This window comes from Alnus glutinosa, chromosome 7 (genome assembly GCF_958979055.1).
Source record: "Alnus glutinosa chromosome 7, dhAlnGlut1.1, whole genome shotgun sequence".
Lineage (NCBI taxonomy): Eukaryota > Viridiplantae > Streptophyta > Magnoliopsida > Fagales > Betulaceae > Alnus > Alnus glutinosa.
Genome location: NC_084892.1, coordinates 5964171 through 5977416, shown reverse-complemented (window position 1 = coordinate 5977416; position 13246 = coordinate 5964171). Strand labels below are relative to the sequence as shown.

The 13246-nt window shown below is 33.4% G+C and overlaps 1 long non-coding RNA gene across 1 annotated transcript; it reads right to left on the bottom strand.

Annotated features, from left to right (window-relative positions):
- Window positions 1-10242: 10242 nt before the first annotated feature.
- LOC133873906 (uncharacterized) lies at window positions 10243-12459 on the bottom strand. Its single transcript, XR_009901184.1, has 2 exons — window positions 11802-12459; window positions 10243-10472 (listed from the first exon to the last, which is right to left on the bottom strand). It is a non-coding gene; the product is annotated as an uncharacterized LOC133873906 (long non-coding RNA).
- Window positions 12460-13246: the final 787 nt, after the last annotated feature.

Genomic DNA, 13246 nt, shown 5'->3' with positions numbered 1-13246 from the left:
CATGCGCAGCGGAAAACAAATAAGACAAAATTCAAGCTTACCTCTAGCCATATTTGCTCAAGCTTTTCCACGATCCATCTGAAGAACAAGAAAAGATTATTTGAGGGATCTTCTAACCTATGCCTATGACTGTATTGCCGTACTGATGGTGTACACAAGCTATTAACTTATAGGTTAGGTCAGGGACCCTCAAATATGGTAAATACCGTATTGTTCCTCCCATCAAGGAAACAATATTATTAATTGATTTTAAATCAATTAAAACGATTTCATATTCCATAACGGTAATTTAATTAATTAAATTACCTAACTGTAATACCGTATATACTATTTATTTATTAAATATTAATAAATACTTCTTTATGTGGCATATAGGCCATATATGGAGATAATATCTTACATTTGCAACAATTTTTCTTGTAAGTTCTTTTAATTTTTAATGTTTTTAAATTCAAGTTAGTATGTTATTTTTAGCCATGAGAGGCTAAACTCTCAACTAAGGTTGAGGATGAAGCCTCACTTATGATTAGCAACAATATTCTCATGTGATATAATATTTTTCAATATTAATGAGTTTGATTTTCAATTGTTTTACTTCAATTAAATTTTGTGGAATGATTCTTGGATATTGGTACGCTCGAGTCTAGACGACTCTGTACGTGGATTTTAAATTTATAAGTGTTTACCACTCACAATAGTACGAATCAATTGTACTATAGTAAGGGTTATCGAACCACAGAGATCTAGGGGTTGTTTTGCATAACGGGATATTTAATGAGCGTATTTAACTTAACTTAAAAATAAAAACAAACAAAGGTTGTAGAATTGAAGCTACAACAAGATAATAGAAACGGAAAATGAAAACAGACTTAAAAGAAACTTAGGGTATTGATCTCATCTAATCCTCAACTAATGAAATGCTTAATGTCTATATGGATCTTCCTAACATGCATGAAATGAACGCGTAATGGGCGTCAACCATTACGACGACCTCGACATGAAAACACTTTTGTTAGGACGTATTTATAAAGCACATAGTTTCACATCAAACACTTACCACGTAAAGATTAATCTATAATTGAAAAACGTTTATACTACCAAAGGTGTGGGGGATTGATTCTCCCTAGCTTACTACTCTATAAAGCATCCTAATAAGCATACACAATGCATGGAAACCCTAATTAGACACAATGATAAGGTATCTAGATTCACACCGATCACTTCACGTAAAGTTAAACTACAATTGAAAAACGATTTAGACTACCAAAGGTGTGAAACGATCCGTGTTCCCTAGCATATCCTATAAGGTAATTCTAATAGGTAAACATGCATCATGCCAAATAGAACCATTGCACAAGACATCATTCTCTTTCAAAAATGTTGATTTTATTCATGAATCTAAGAAAACTCATAGACAAGCATAACTCTTTTTCATGAATAAATGGATTGGAATATGGAATGCAAAACCTTTTATCATGGGTTTTGCAATCCTCTAGTCTTATACAATCATCAAACACATCTAGAAAATCCTAAGAACATCAAGAACACTTCATGGTTTTTGGAAAAGATTTTAATCAAACCCAAAGATAGAATTTAGCTAGACATAATTGAATCTAATCTAAGCATGAAAATTAATGAAAATAGTAAAGGAACAAGAAGAAAATGAACTAAAACAGTAGATTAAAACTTCAGAAATTCGGATTACAAGAAAAGAAAGGAAAAGAAAAGAAAACTAAGCTAGAAAATGAAGAACAAAGAAGAAAATGCAAAGGGAACAAGCTCTCTGTATTTCGGTTCAAAGAGTTGCATCAAAAGAAACTAAAACACAATAAAATTAACTAAGATACACCTGAGAAAATCGAAACCCCCAAAAGATGCATGACCTAACCCTAAACTCTAACCTCAGATATATAGAGATTTGGATTTACAAAAGACTTATCAATGATCAATTCTAGCCGCACAAATAGAGCTGGTCCGCGTCCATTTCTGTCCATAGAACTCAACTTTCAATTTGGATCGCACAAAGATTTGGAAATATCTAGACCTTTTAGAAGATGCGAATTCAATCGATCTAATATAATGTCGATCGATCGAATTTGTGGTGCTCTAAGAATCGATCGATCGCATCTTGACTAATCGAAGTTGGGTCGACTGAAAGTCGATCGATCGAATTATTAGCTGTACAAATAATCGATTGATCGAAATGCCTTAGACGATTTTTTATCTTTTCAAGATCAACCTTGAACTTTGGAAATGACCAAATTGCCCTTGATGTATTTTCAGGTCTAATTCAAGTGTTTTGAACTAGATTTCAACTAAGACCTGAAAATAAGACATAACACAAAACTACAACAAAACGTTATATATACAACACAAACTAGGTTTGAATAATTCAAGACTTATTAGATATCTTTTTTGTGATTCAATGATACATTTGATGATTTAGGATAGTTCCATATAATTGATTGTGCTTGGTTTTCTTTGTTTAAAAAAATTGAATATCCCTTGTGATTTATTCTACGGATACAATTGATGTTTTGGTTTAAATTGGATATCTTGCTGTGATTTACGGATACACTTGATGATTTAATTTAAATTGAATTTCTTTTGTGATTTGTGTAAAGAATGGATACATGGGATGGTTTTGATTAATTATTTGAAGCAAAAGTAAAACATACTTAATATTTTATTGTGAGAACTTTGGGAAATATTATTGATCATGGGAATAGGTTGCTATGAGTTTGTGAGTGCCGATTCCGATACCTTAGTGTTTTTTTTTTAATTGATTACATTCACTCTAGTTAATTTTTTTTATGCTTTTGATTTTTACTCACAAAAAAAAAAAAAAAAATCTCTTAATTTTTGGAACTAGGTTAGTATTAAATTAATTTGGATTTAAATTTTGTTTGCAAAAACGCAATTCCCTGTGGATACGATCTCGCACTTGCACATACACTATATTGCAAACGATTCGTGCGCTTGCGAGTATTAAAATTTGCAGATCACAATGAACCTTAAGTATTGAAAACGTATTTCATAAACTTCTAGAAAGTTGAGAATGTCATGGGTTTCATCCAAATTTATTAGTGTTGTCTATGCTATTACACTAATTTGAAAAATGGATTTAGTGTTAAAGTAAAGTAAGCGTAACTTCATGGACAATTCACATTTAATGCATAAAAATGTTCACTTGAAATTTAATAGGGTTTTAGGGTTTAAAAAAAAAAACTACCATTTTTAGCCGATATGCATGCCAATAACAAAGCCACCAAGGGATTTTAATCATTTTGTATATATTTTCTCTTTTTCATGGGTTAATTCAATCTTTATGTTTCATTTTTTCTTACCAAGTTACTATTTATGTATTCACATGCAAGCAATGTTTTTTGGATTTTTTTTTAATGACGGGTAACCTATCAAGGCAGTGTCACTTCGTGTATCAACCCCTGAAGGGCAAATCCCAAACCCACGCAAGGCACTCCTTACACAAATCGGGTATGACTCAACTAGGATATGACATTCAATGGTATGATGTGATTAGTTTATGCAAAAAAACACTATAGAGACTCATATGGTTTCACCCTCTAAGATTTAAAAAGTATCAAATCACTTTTTAATGTATACACCATTATCAATGAGCAATGACATGTAAGTTGATGGCCACATTTTGTTCAATAATATTTTGACATGCGTACATGTCAGTGAGTCAACATCAATTATTTTCACCACATCATTTTGAAAATGCCAAAATCAAGAAAAAAAAAGAAAAATGTTTGAGAATGGCCGAATCCCTCTCAATGGCCATTAGGGTGTTAAACCACCCTTAAAGCTAAGTTGGGGGTGGTCACCTGTGTAACGTCCCGCATAATTAACACTAATATTTTAGTTGGTTTCAAATGATTGTCCTCGAATGATCAAATTTTTTAACGAACATTCAAAATTATCCACAGTTCTTTTTTTCTTTTTCTTTTTTCAAAAAAAAAAAAAAAAAGACACCTCTTTAAAAACCCTAGTTGCGTGGGCTGTCCTATATTTAAAGGTAAGGATGCAGTCTCAGACCCATTTGGCCCCACTTCGAAACCCTAGACCTAGGAGAGAGAGAGAGAGAGAGAGAGAGAGAGAGAGAGAGAGAGAGAGAGAGAGAGAGAGAGAGAGAGAGAGAGAGAGAGAGAGAGAGAGAGAGAGAGAGAGAGAGAGAGAGAGAGAGAGGCCTTCATCCCTTAAAGCTTAGAGACCCTTTATCTTGAGGTAAAAGTTTAATCTAGACCTTTAGTCTTTCATTTTCAAACATGCTTTTACTATTTAATGTTGTATTTATTTATACTTAGCTATTTTCTTAAATATCAAGAACTAAGTTGCATGATCTATCTTGAAGAAGTTGGTTTTTGTATATAAAGGCATGAGATTTAAAATGAGTTTCGTTTTGTGATAATACGATAGCTAGATAACCATGATGCATTGTTTTATAACTCTTTTGCGTAACATTTTGATAATGGGATGAACACTATCTAAAGCCCTAGTATGACCTCTAGCATTGTCCTAAGCATAATCTGACCTCCATACACGTTAAATTTTATCCAACTTCATCAAATATTCAACCCATTATTAAATTTATAATAAAATTATTGGGTCTGGTGTCCAAAACTCCAATTGCATTGATGTTGCTTTTCTATAATTGTATATTATTGAACATTGGACATATATACATTGTTTTACATGTACATATATGCAGGGACGGAGGGAGGGGGGGACTGGCAGGGGCCATGGCCCCCCTCCCCACAATTTCCTTTTAAAAAAAAAAAAATTCCTAAGTAGAAAAAAAAGAAAAAAATTCTAAAAATTTAAAAAATATAAGGTAAAAATCAAAATTTAGCTTATTTGGCCCCTATCAAAAAAAAAATTTAGCCATTGGCCCCTGCCCATAAAAACTTCAAGCTCCGTCCCTGCATATATGTTTGAATATTTTCATATGATGTATATGTAAGGACGCTAAGTTACATTGTATTTGACTAAGGTGAGAGTAATGAGATTATTACATAGAAGATCATAGTCATATGTCCTTGTAGTTTATAAAATATTGTTCGTAGTCATAAATAGAACTGAGAAATCCATCCAGACTATAACATGTCAACTGTAACGATCTATCTTGATTAGGAGAAGCATGAAGGGCTTCGAGTTGATATATTGGTGTAAGTGCAAGGTGGTGCCATGCACCGAACAGACTATGTGAGTCATCATTCTTTTAACACTGTGATTAAGAATGGTGTTCGTGCACGATGACTTATAATAGTTATTATAATCTTGAGAAGATTGTGAACTCAAATGTAAAGTGTAGGTCACTTTGATGCATGAGAATGAGATTAAATAGCTAGTCAACAATTCTGTGCGATGGGTGGTTGCATATAGCATTATGAGAACACCTTCATCAAGAAAGAATCCAAATCCATTGTCATGGAACAAAGCAATAAGGAATATTCCCCTTGATGTAGATTTAATGAGATTGATTATCCTAAAGTTCGGGCTTTAGTCTTTCAGTGGTATTTACTGAAACTTTTTTTTTGTGCAAGGTGAGATGAAAATCTCACACAGTACAAAAAAGGAGATATCATGTAATTAAATCAGGAGTATCAAGGAAAATAGGTAGCGAACTCAATAACAGTGCATTAACTTTGGTTTGACTATTGAATGATTTCATGGATGGATAATATGTAATAAATAAGTATGTCACAAGGATTGATTCATTAATTTGAAAATACATATTAGAGTGCAGTCACATTTTTTTAGTGGAATCAATTGTGATTAAATGGTCGTGTGATATTGTCATAGACCTATTTAAAGCTAATTATATTTTGCCCTTTAGGTCCCTCTTTGAGCTAATGTAAATTGACCATTTGCTATGTGCCTCGGTTATGTATTTATTTATTTGGATTGTTTTATTTGATAACATATGGGTCACAGAAATTTGATTCCTATGTGGCTCATTACTTAGAGATGATTAGGCTCAAGAATTAATTTCCTATAGGCTTAAGCAATAAAGAGTTATGGGTTTAGGAATTAATTTCTCATGGGCTTAAGTAGGGCTGTATTCGAGCCGAGCCGAGCCGAGCTTAGGACTGTCGGATTCGGCTCGAATACATTATTGAGGAGCTCGAACTCGGCTCGAGCTCGAGTCGAATTTGAAATCAATGTTCGAATTCGGCTTGTCAAGAACATAGCCAAGTTCGAGCTTGGCTCGAACTCGGTTAGGTTCACGAGCCGAGACTTCAATCGAGCTCGAGCGGCTTGAGCTCGATTGGAGTTTCTGTAAATCTTTTAACTTAAAAAATAGTAAAAAAAAGCTTTTCCAACACCTAACCGGCACAAAACCACTGCACAAAAGGTCTGTGACCACATGAGACGACTACTCCGACATGCTCCATGGCCGAAGACCACCCAACAATGAAGACCCACCAAAAACCTTCCTTAGATTTTCATGCTCACCCCATTGATCCACTACAATGACCGCACGGCGACACTCCCTTAGGCCAAAGACAGCGGCCCACTGCCACCAAGTGGTGCAATCGCCACTGACGCACCAAGGCCACAGCGCTGAGCGAGCTCTCTCTGTGTTTCCTTTCTTCTCTAGTGTTTCTTCTTCGTTGTTTTTGTTTTGACAAAACACGTCTTGTCTCTCATGCAACAAAAGAGGGAGAAGATATTTCTTCTCCCTCATTCAGCCACAGCCACACACGTGGCTGTGGCATTATCCAATTATAAATTTTTATAATATATGCAAATATAAATCATTAATTTGTATAATCCCATTCCAGATTCTTCCAAATAAATTAAATTTTTTAGATAAAAAATTATGACTTTAAATGAAAAAATCAGAACTTCAAAAGGTTATGTAAATTTAAATGAATATCTCATACTTATTACTTAATAACTAAAATGCATACTTATATTATAAATCCCATTTTTATCAATATAATTATATGTATATTAATAGATATGTATATATATAAATATATACGAGCAAGCTAACGATTCGAGCTGAACGAGTCGAGTCAAACTTATATGAGCCAAGCTCACGAGCTTTATTCGAACCGAGCCGAGTTTATACGAGTATGTCTCGTTTAATATTCGAGTGGATTATTATGTTCACGAACAGCTCATTTATTATTCGAATCGAACTGAGTTCACGAGTAGCCGAACTCATCTAACACCCCTAGGCTTAAGCATTTAAGAGCTATTGGCTCTTAGAATTAATTCCAAAAGGCTTAAGTAGAGATAAAGGAGCATTGGCCATAAGGGATAAAACTCAAGCCCATTCTGAAAAATTGGTAGCAACTCTAACAACTCTAACATACCTAGGCAATAATTAGAGTATACTTCACCCTAATTAAAGAGTGGGGTGTTACAATTACTATGTCGAATTGAGGTGATTATGTCATGTAACGTCTCGAGAAATTAATTAACTGGTAATTAATTTCACAGTTCGTCTCTCAATCCTATTCCACAAGAAATAAGACTTAGGGATCTACTACTCTTCAAGAAGAGAATACTACGCAGCAAAAAAATAAGATATTCTATCAACATGAATTACAACCAAAGCATCTACCAAGAGTCATTACATTAACTGAAATTACACTATACAAATCATTGATAAAAGATCAGAGCTAAACCTTAATACACAATCGATCTCAAATGCTAAGCCTACAACATCACCCAAAAGTACTAATTACCATGAGTGATCTTCAAAATCCAGCAATTTGTCCTCAAGCATAACCAGATCGATATCTATCATATCACGGTGGGATTCACTATGTCCACGCTACATCCATGCCAGCCAAATGAGATCTAACTCCATGAAAATAATCCTGAGCACTCCCTCCAACAGGACCAAACGCTACTCCGAACTCGATATCACAAAAAACTATCTATAAGAAATACATGTTTCATAGGTGAAAAAAAATATAAGAGTAAGTCCACGACTTAATGAGTAATGATATGCATGATACACAGGTTATCATTTGGTGAACTCAATTGAAGTTGAAATTACATGCAAGAGAATAATCTTTCATTGTACAAGATGATAATGTATGTAGAATAGATATAGTGTATATATGCTTATATCAAGAGTATCATCTCATAGTTCAATTTCATATGGTCTACCTAGGATATTAACCCCTTCTCAACAGGGTTGTCGCTGTCTTGAGGGACCTGTAATACAACACTAGTGCCCCGGATATGTACACATACCGTCATATACTAGCTGCCCTACGAAGTCCGACTTCAGGTGACCCACCCTACTAGCAAAGCCGTAACCGTGAACCTCATTTAAGCATGGTGTGCCGATCACAAAACAATCATTGGATCCAAGGCCCATCACTACACATTATATACTTTTGACAATAAAGAACAACTCGTATAATAGTAAGCCTATTGACGTTTTTCTGCACAAGATGGTGTACCATGTCATACGATGCAATTTAATCTTTACCGTATTTTACATACATGCTTTCATAAATTCATCATTTCATTATCTTGCCATTAATCACATATTTTCACAAAAATAGAGTTTACAGTAATGAAATGACATTTCGTGTAAGTTGTAAACATGCATGTTTTGCTACACAAAATATTCGTGCTATGCGGGAAAATAATAATAACAAGTATCCATGTGAGTTTTACTCACTTGTATCACACGGCTCCTCTAACAAATCTCCTTGAGGCTCCACAAACTCGAAATCTGAGAAAATCCTAACATTAGCCTTAAGTTCAGGCTAAAATAGGTCCCTCAAATTAGGCTTTTTATCTGTCCGACGATCGTTCGTCTAACGAGTGGCGAACGTTAGTCTCAGACACCGTTCGTTCGTCCAGTGAAGGGCGAATGTTCGGCGCTTGAGTTGAATCCTAAATTCAAACCTAAAGCCATACAACTGGTTCTAAGCAAGTCCTACGATCTTAACATGATCTCTAGTAGAGTGCTAACCTTAATAACATCTTCATGTAGTACTAGGTACGTAAAATCTACTAATCAAACACTAATCTAGAATTAAAACCAAAACTAAGCGAAGATGTAAAACTAGCTAGAGATATTACCAAAATAGTAAACTAGGCTACATAAATTAACTAAACAAAGCAAGAATTACTTAAGAAACGAGTTAGGTTAAAGAGGTTACTTCTCTTGAAGATGAAGACCAAGAGAGCTTCTTCTCTCTCTCCAAAATTCCTCCAAAGCACTCTCTCACTCTCACTCAAGGGTTTACTGACTGAAAGGGGCAGAAATGAGGTGAAGAGGGCAAGGGTAGGGGGTATTTATAGGTGAAGAGCTCTAATTGGATAAGAATCAAATGATTTGGCTTTTTGCGAACATTTACTAAATGTATCACGATCGTTCATGAAAACCTAGGGTTAGATGATCGTTCAGCGTACGACTGTGATCGTTCATGGTATGGTCTAACACACACGCTGAAGGCATAGGATGTACTTTTCGACACACAATACAACATGTCAACGATTGTTCGTGGTGGGAAAACCACAAACATTCCTAGTGGAAACCACGAACGTTCCTGGTTCAGTCAAGTCAAGAAAAGTCAAAAGATCCTAATTTCCTAATTAGGACGTAATTATCCTTTGATAATTATTTGGGGTACTATGTGTCACTTCTTGGAATGTGCGATATAATCATGGCTACATTACTATTTTGGTATTGAGCATAGCTTTGAGTTAAAACTTATGAGGGGTTAAAAATGTTTAGACCAATGTTTTTGAACGATTATAGGACATTATGAGACATTTTTCCCACCAAGATGTGTTATGCTGGTGTAGATGGAATTTGGTATAGTTCTCTTGAAAACATTATTATTATTATTTTTACATAAGTGTACTAGTAGCTCGCATGGTATATCAACCAATATGAATAGAGCCATTCATCAATTTGATGAAAGGATGCATGGTTACACTATGCCCATTATTTGTGAGTGAGAGACGTTGAACATTGAGTTCTAATGGACCCAACCTCAATGGGCACACTATTTAGTTTATTAGATGAAATTATATTATTTTTAATATAAAAATTATGGGATGGAGAAAATGTGAAATTAAATATAATATTACATATAAATATTGATTCATATATAACAACATAGGATTTAATAATAATAACAAGTATTTATATATTATCTTATATGAACATTATATTATTTTTAAGGTCCCAATACACCAGTAGACAACTCTAAAATATCCAGAAAGAAAACAAGATCAACAAATCCCATGTAAAATTCAACTCCCAAATGGCATAGTTTTGGGTCCAAAATAGACCAACTTAAAAACTAAAAAATACAACGGTATTAGATAAGGTATTACAACATCCCGAATTAACATTATTTTACAACTCAAAACAATATTATTTGAAATGAGGGACAACTAGGAATTGCTATCTAGCAAGTCTTGCTCTCGCACATTTCCTGAGAAGCCTCCATATGAATCTGTAACCATAGCGTGCTTTATGTGTGAAATGCAGCTTAATAAATAAAGTAAGTAGTTAAGAACATGGAAAAACACGCATCAAGTTAAGTAGAATAGTTAATTTTAATAAAAATTATGCTTAATGCACAAATGACAAGAAAAAGAAAAAGAAAAAAAAAAAAAAAAACATAAAAGCTCGTTACCACTAGGGTTGGCTACGAGTTGGATGCAAAAACATAAAAATATGAAAAATTATTCTTAATGCACAAAAACATAAAGTAGAATAGCCAAAGCCATCAAGTAATCATCATCTCACTCATCAATTTAAACCGTTAGATCTATAATTTCATGATTTTTCATTCCTAATCTATTTTTTTTTTTTGTTAATAGAAAAAAAGAGTGACAATCAATGGTTATGGTAATGATAAAATTTTGTTTGACATAACTTTAGGTATTGAAGCTAATTATTAGGGGTAATTATCATTTCTTCCCCATGAACTACCATGCATTTTCATCATGGCCCAATGAACTGACACGTTTGACTTTCCACCGCATTGATTTTCCATTTACTTACCAAAATCCCTTTTGTTAATCAACTTCATTAAAAAACTTGAAATAAAGAAAATAACCTAAATGAAAAACAAAATTTACATAAAATACCTCAAAATTAAGAATGTAAAAAAGTAAAAACCTATCAAAAAAAAAAACCAATTAAAAAAAACTAATGGGTGGCCAAACCACCCCATAAAGGGATGGTTCGGCCACCCCTAAATGGTTTGGCATGGCTGAAACACTTGGGGATGGCTCGACCACCTCCTAAGGGCTTGAAGGGTAACCTATCCATCCCCAAGAAATTTTTTGGGGCGGTCCAGCCACCCACTCCTCCTTCATTTGGGTGGTTGATCCACCATTCATGGGGGTGGTTTAGCCGCACTTTTCTTTTCTTTTCTTTTTTTTTAAAAAAAAACTATTAAGTTTATGTTTTGTTTTTATTTAATTCTTAAGTTTTAGTTTTATATTTGTTTTTTTTCCTAAGTTTTTAATGTTTATATATTTTATTTGAGGGTATTTATGATCTTTAACAAGATTTAGTATCTAAAAACTGAATATTTTGTCAAAAAGGTAATTACCCTATTTATTAAATGGTCCGGCCATAAGTTAAAAATATGTATAAATGTCAACTTTTAGTACGAGCAACGATTCAAGTAGAAGAAACAATGTTCAACATAACTTCCATCTTTGCGGTAGATATGAAAATTAATAAGTATTCTAATAAACTAGCCGCAACATAGCATCGGCGAGAGAGAGAGAGAGAGAGAGAGAGAGTAGTTAAGAATTTTTTACCAGACCTTACACTACGGATTCTGCTTATAAATGACATCTCCGTGGTTCACAACATGTTTTTCATAACATTTTGTGAAACAGGACCCAGCATCTCTTTGATGTGTTATGCATCTATGTATGCATGCGTAATGCTCGTCACTCATCTCCTCTATGCGATGTTGTTCCACCCAGCATACTGCATGAATTAAAACTAGACAATTTTGAAAATCCAACGACAGATGTATAAAGAACATGTGAAATGGAATTTTTTTTTCACAAGCTTTAGTCCCTCTTGCAAAGCATGTATGTATTCTTGCTTTAACTTCATCAAGTTCAGAGGAGTGAGAATATAAGATGGGCAGTCCAGAGGAAGACAAAGAGGTAGGGGAAAGGTCAATAGCCTGAACTTTTAGGAGAATAAGGATAAAAAACTCCATCATCACTAGTGTAAGTTTTCTAATACATTTGGAAGCCATGGATTTTCTTCAAATTTAGAAACTTTTTATTTTTATGTCTAATGAAAATGATGATTAACGCTTGGCCCTTATATATTCTACAAAATTAATTTTTTTCTTAAAGTAATTTGATTCAAATAAGTGTTGTTTAATATTTGTGACTTTTGGAACTATGATCGTTCTACAGTTAAGTACCTTTTAAATTAAGTAATATCTTTCTACTAGAATTTCAAAGCTTTTTTTGGATTTTTTTTTGGTGTTAACCTATGGTTTTTAGCAAAACATGTGTACTAGTAAGAAGTTGATTAGATTCAAATCGACAAGTGAAGGAGATGATCCAAAAGTCATGATATATTACGTTAAGACACCTATTCAAAAAGTTTTTTTTTTTTAAAAAAAAAAAAAAAAAAACATATTGATTTGAAAAGCAAGATGTGCATATTAGAATATTAAGAATGCGATCATTATACTTTTCATTTATTCAAAAGAACAGTCACTTTTAATAGGAATCATAAGTTAAGTGGCCATTTTTTTTAAAAAAAAAAAAGAAAAAGAAAAAGAAAAAAGAAAAAATCAATATTGTCTCATAGTTTAGTTTATGAGCTTCCAAAAAATTAATTATTTAATTAATACGTAAATTGTATAAAAAATAATACTAAAAAACGACAGGTTGTTGTTCGTATGAATATGTGAAGATCCTATTGAAAGGCCACTTAAATGAAAACACATCTTTCAAAGGCTGTAGCGTTAATTCTATTTTATGAGATTGTAGTTTCATCTTCAACAAAAGGTAAAGAGAAAATTCCCAACAAAAGCTAATAATATTATAGTAGTTTAACTATTAGTGGCCACAAATGTGGCCGCTAATAGTAGACTATTAGCGGCCACACATGTGGCCGCTAATAATACCAGAGTAGTTTAACTATTAGCGGCCACAAACGTGTCACCGCTAATAGTCTCGTATTAGCGGCGACTTTAGACTCAATTAACAAAAAAATTGCAGCGGATAAAATTAT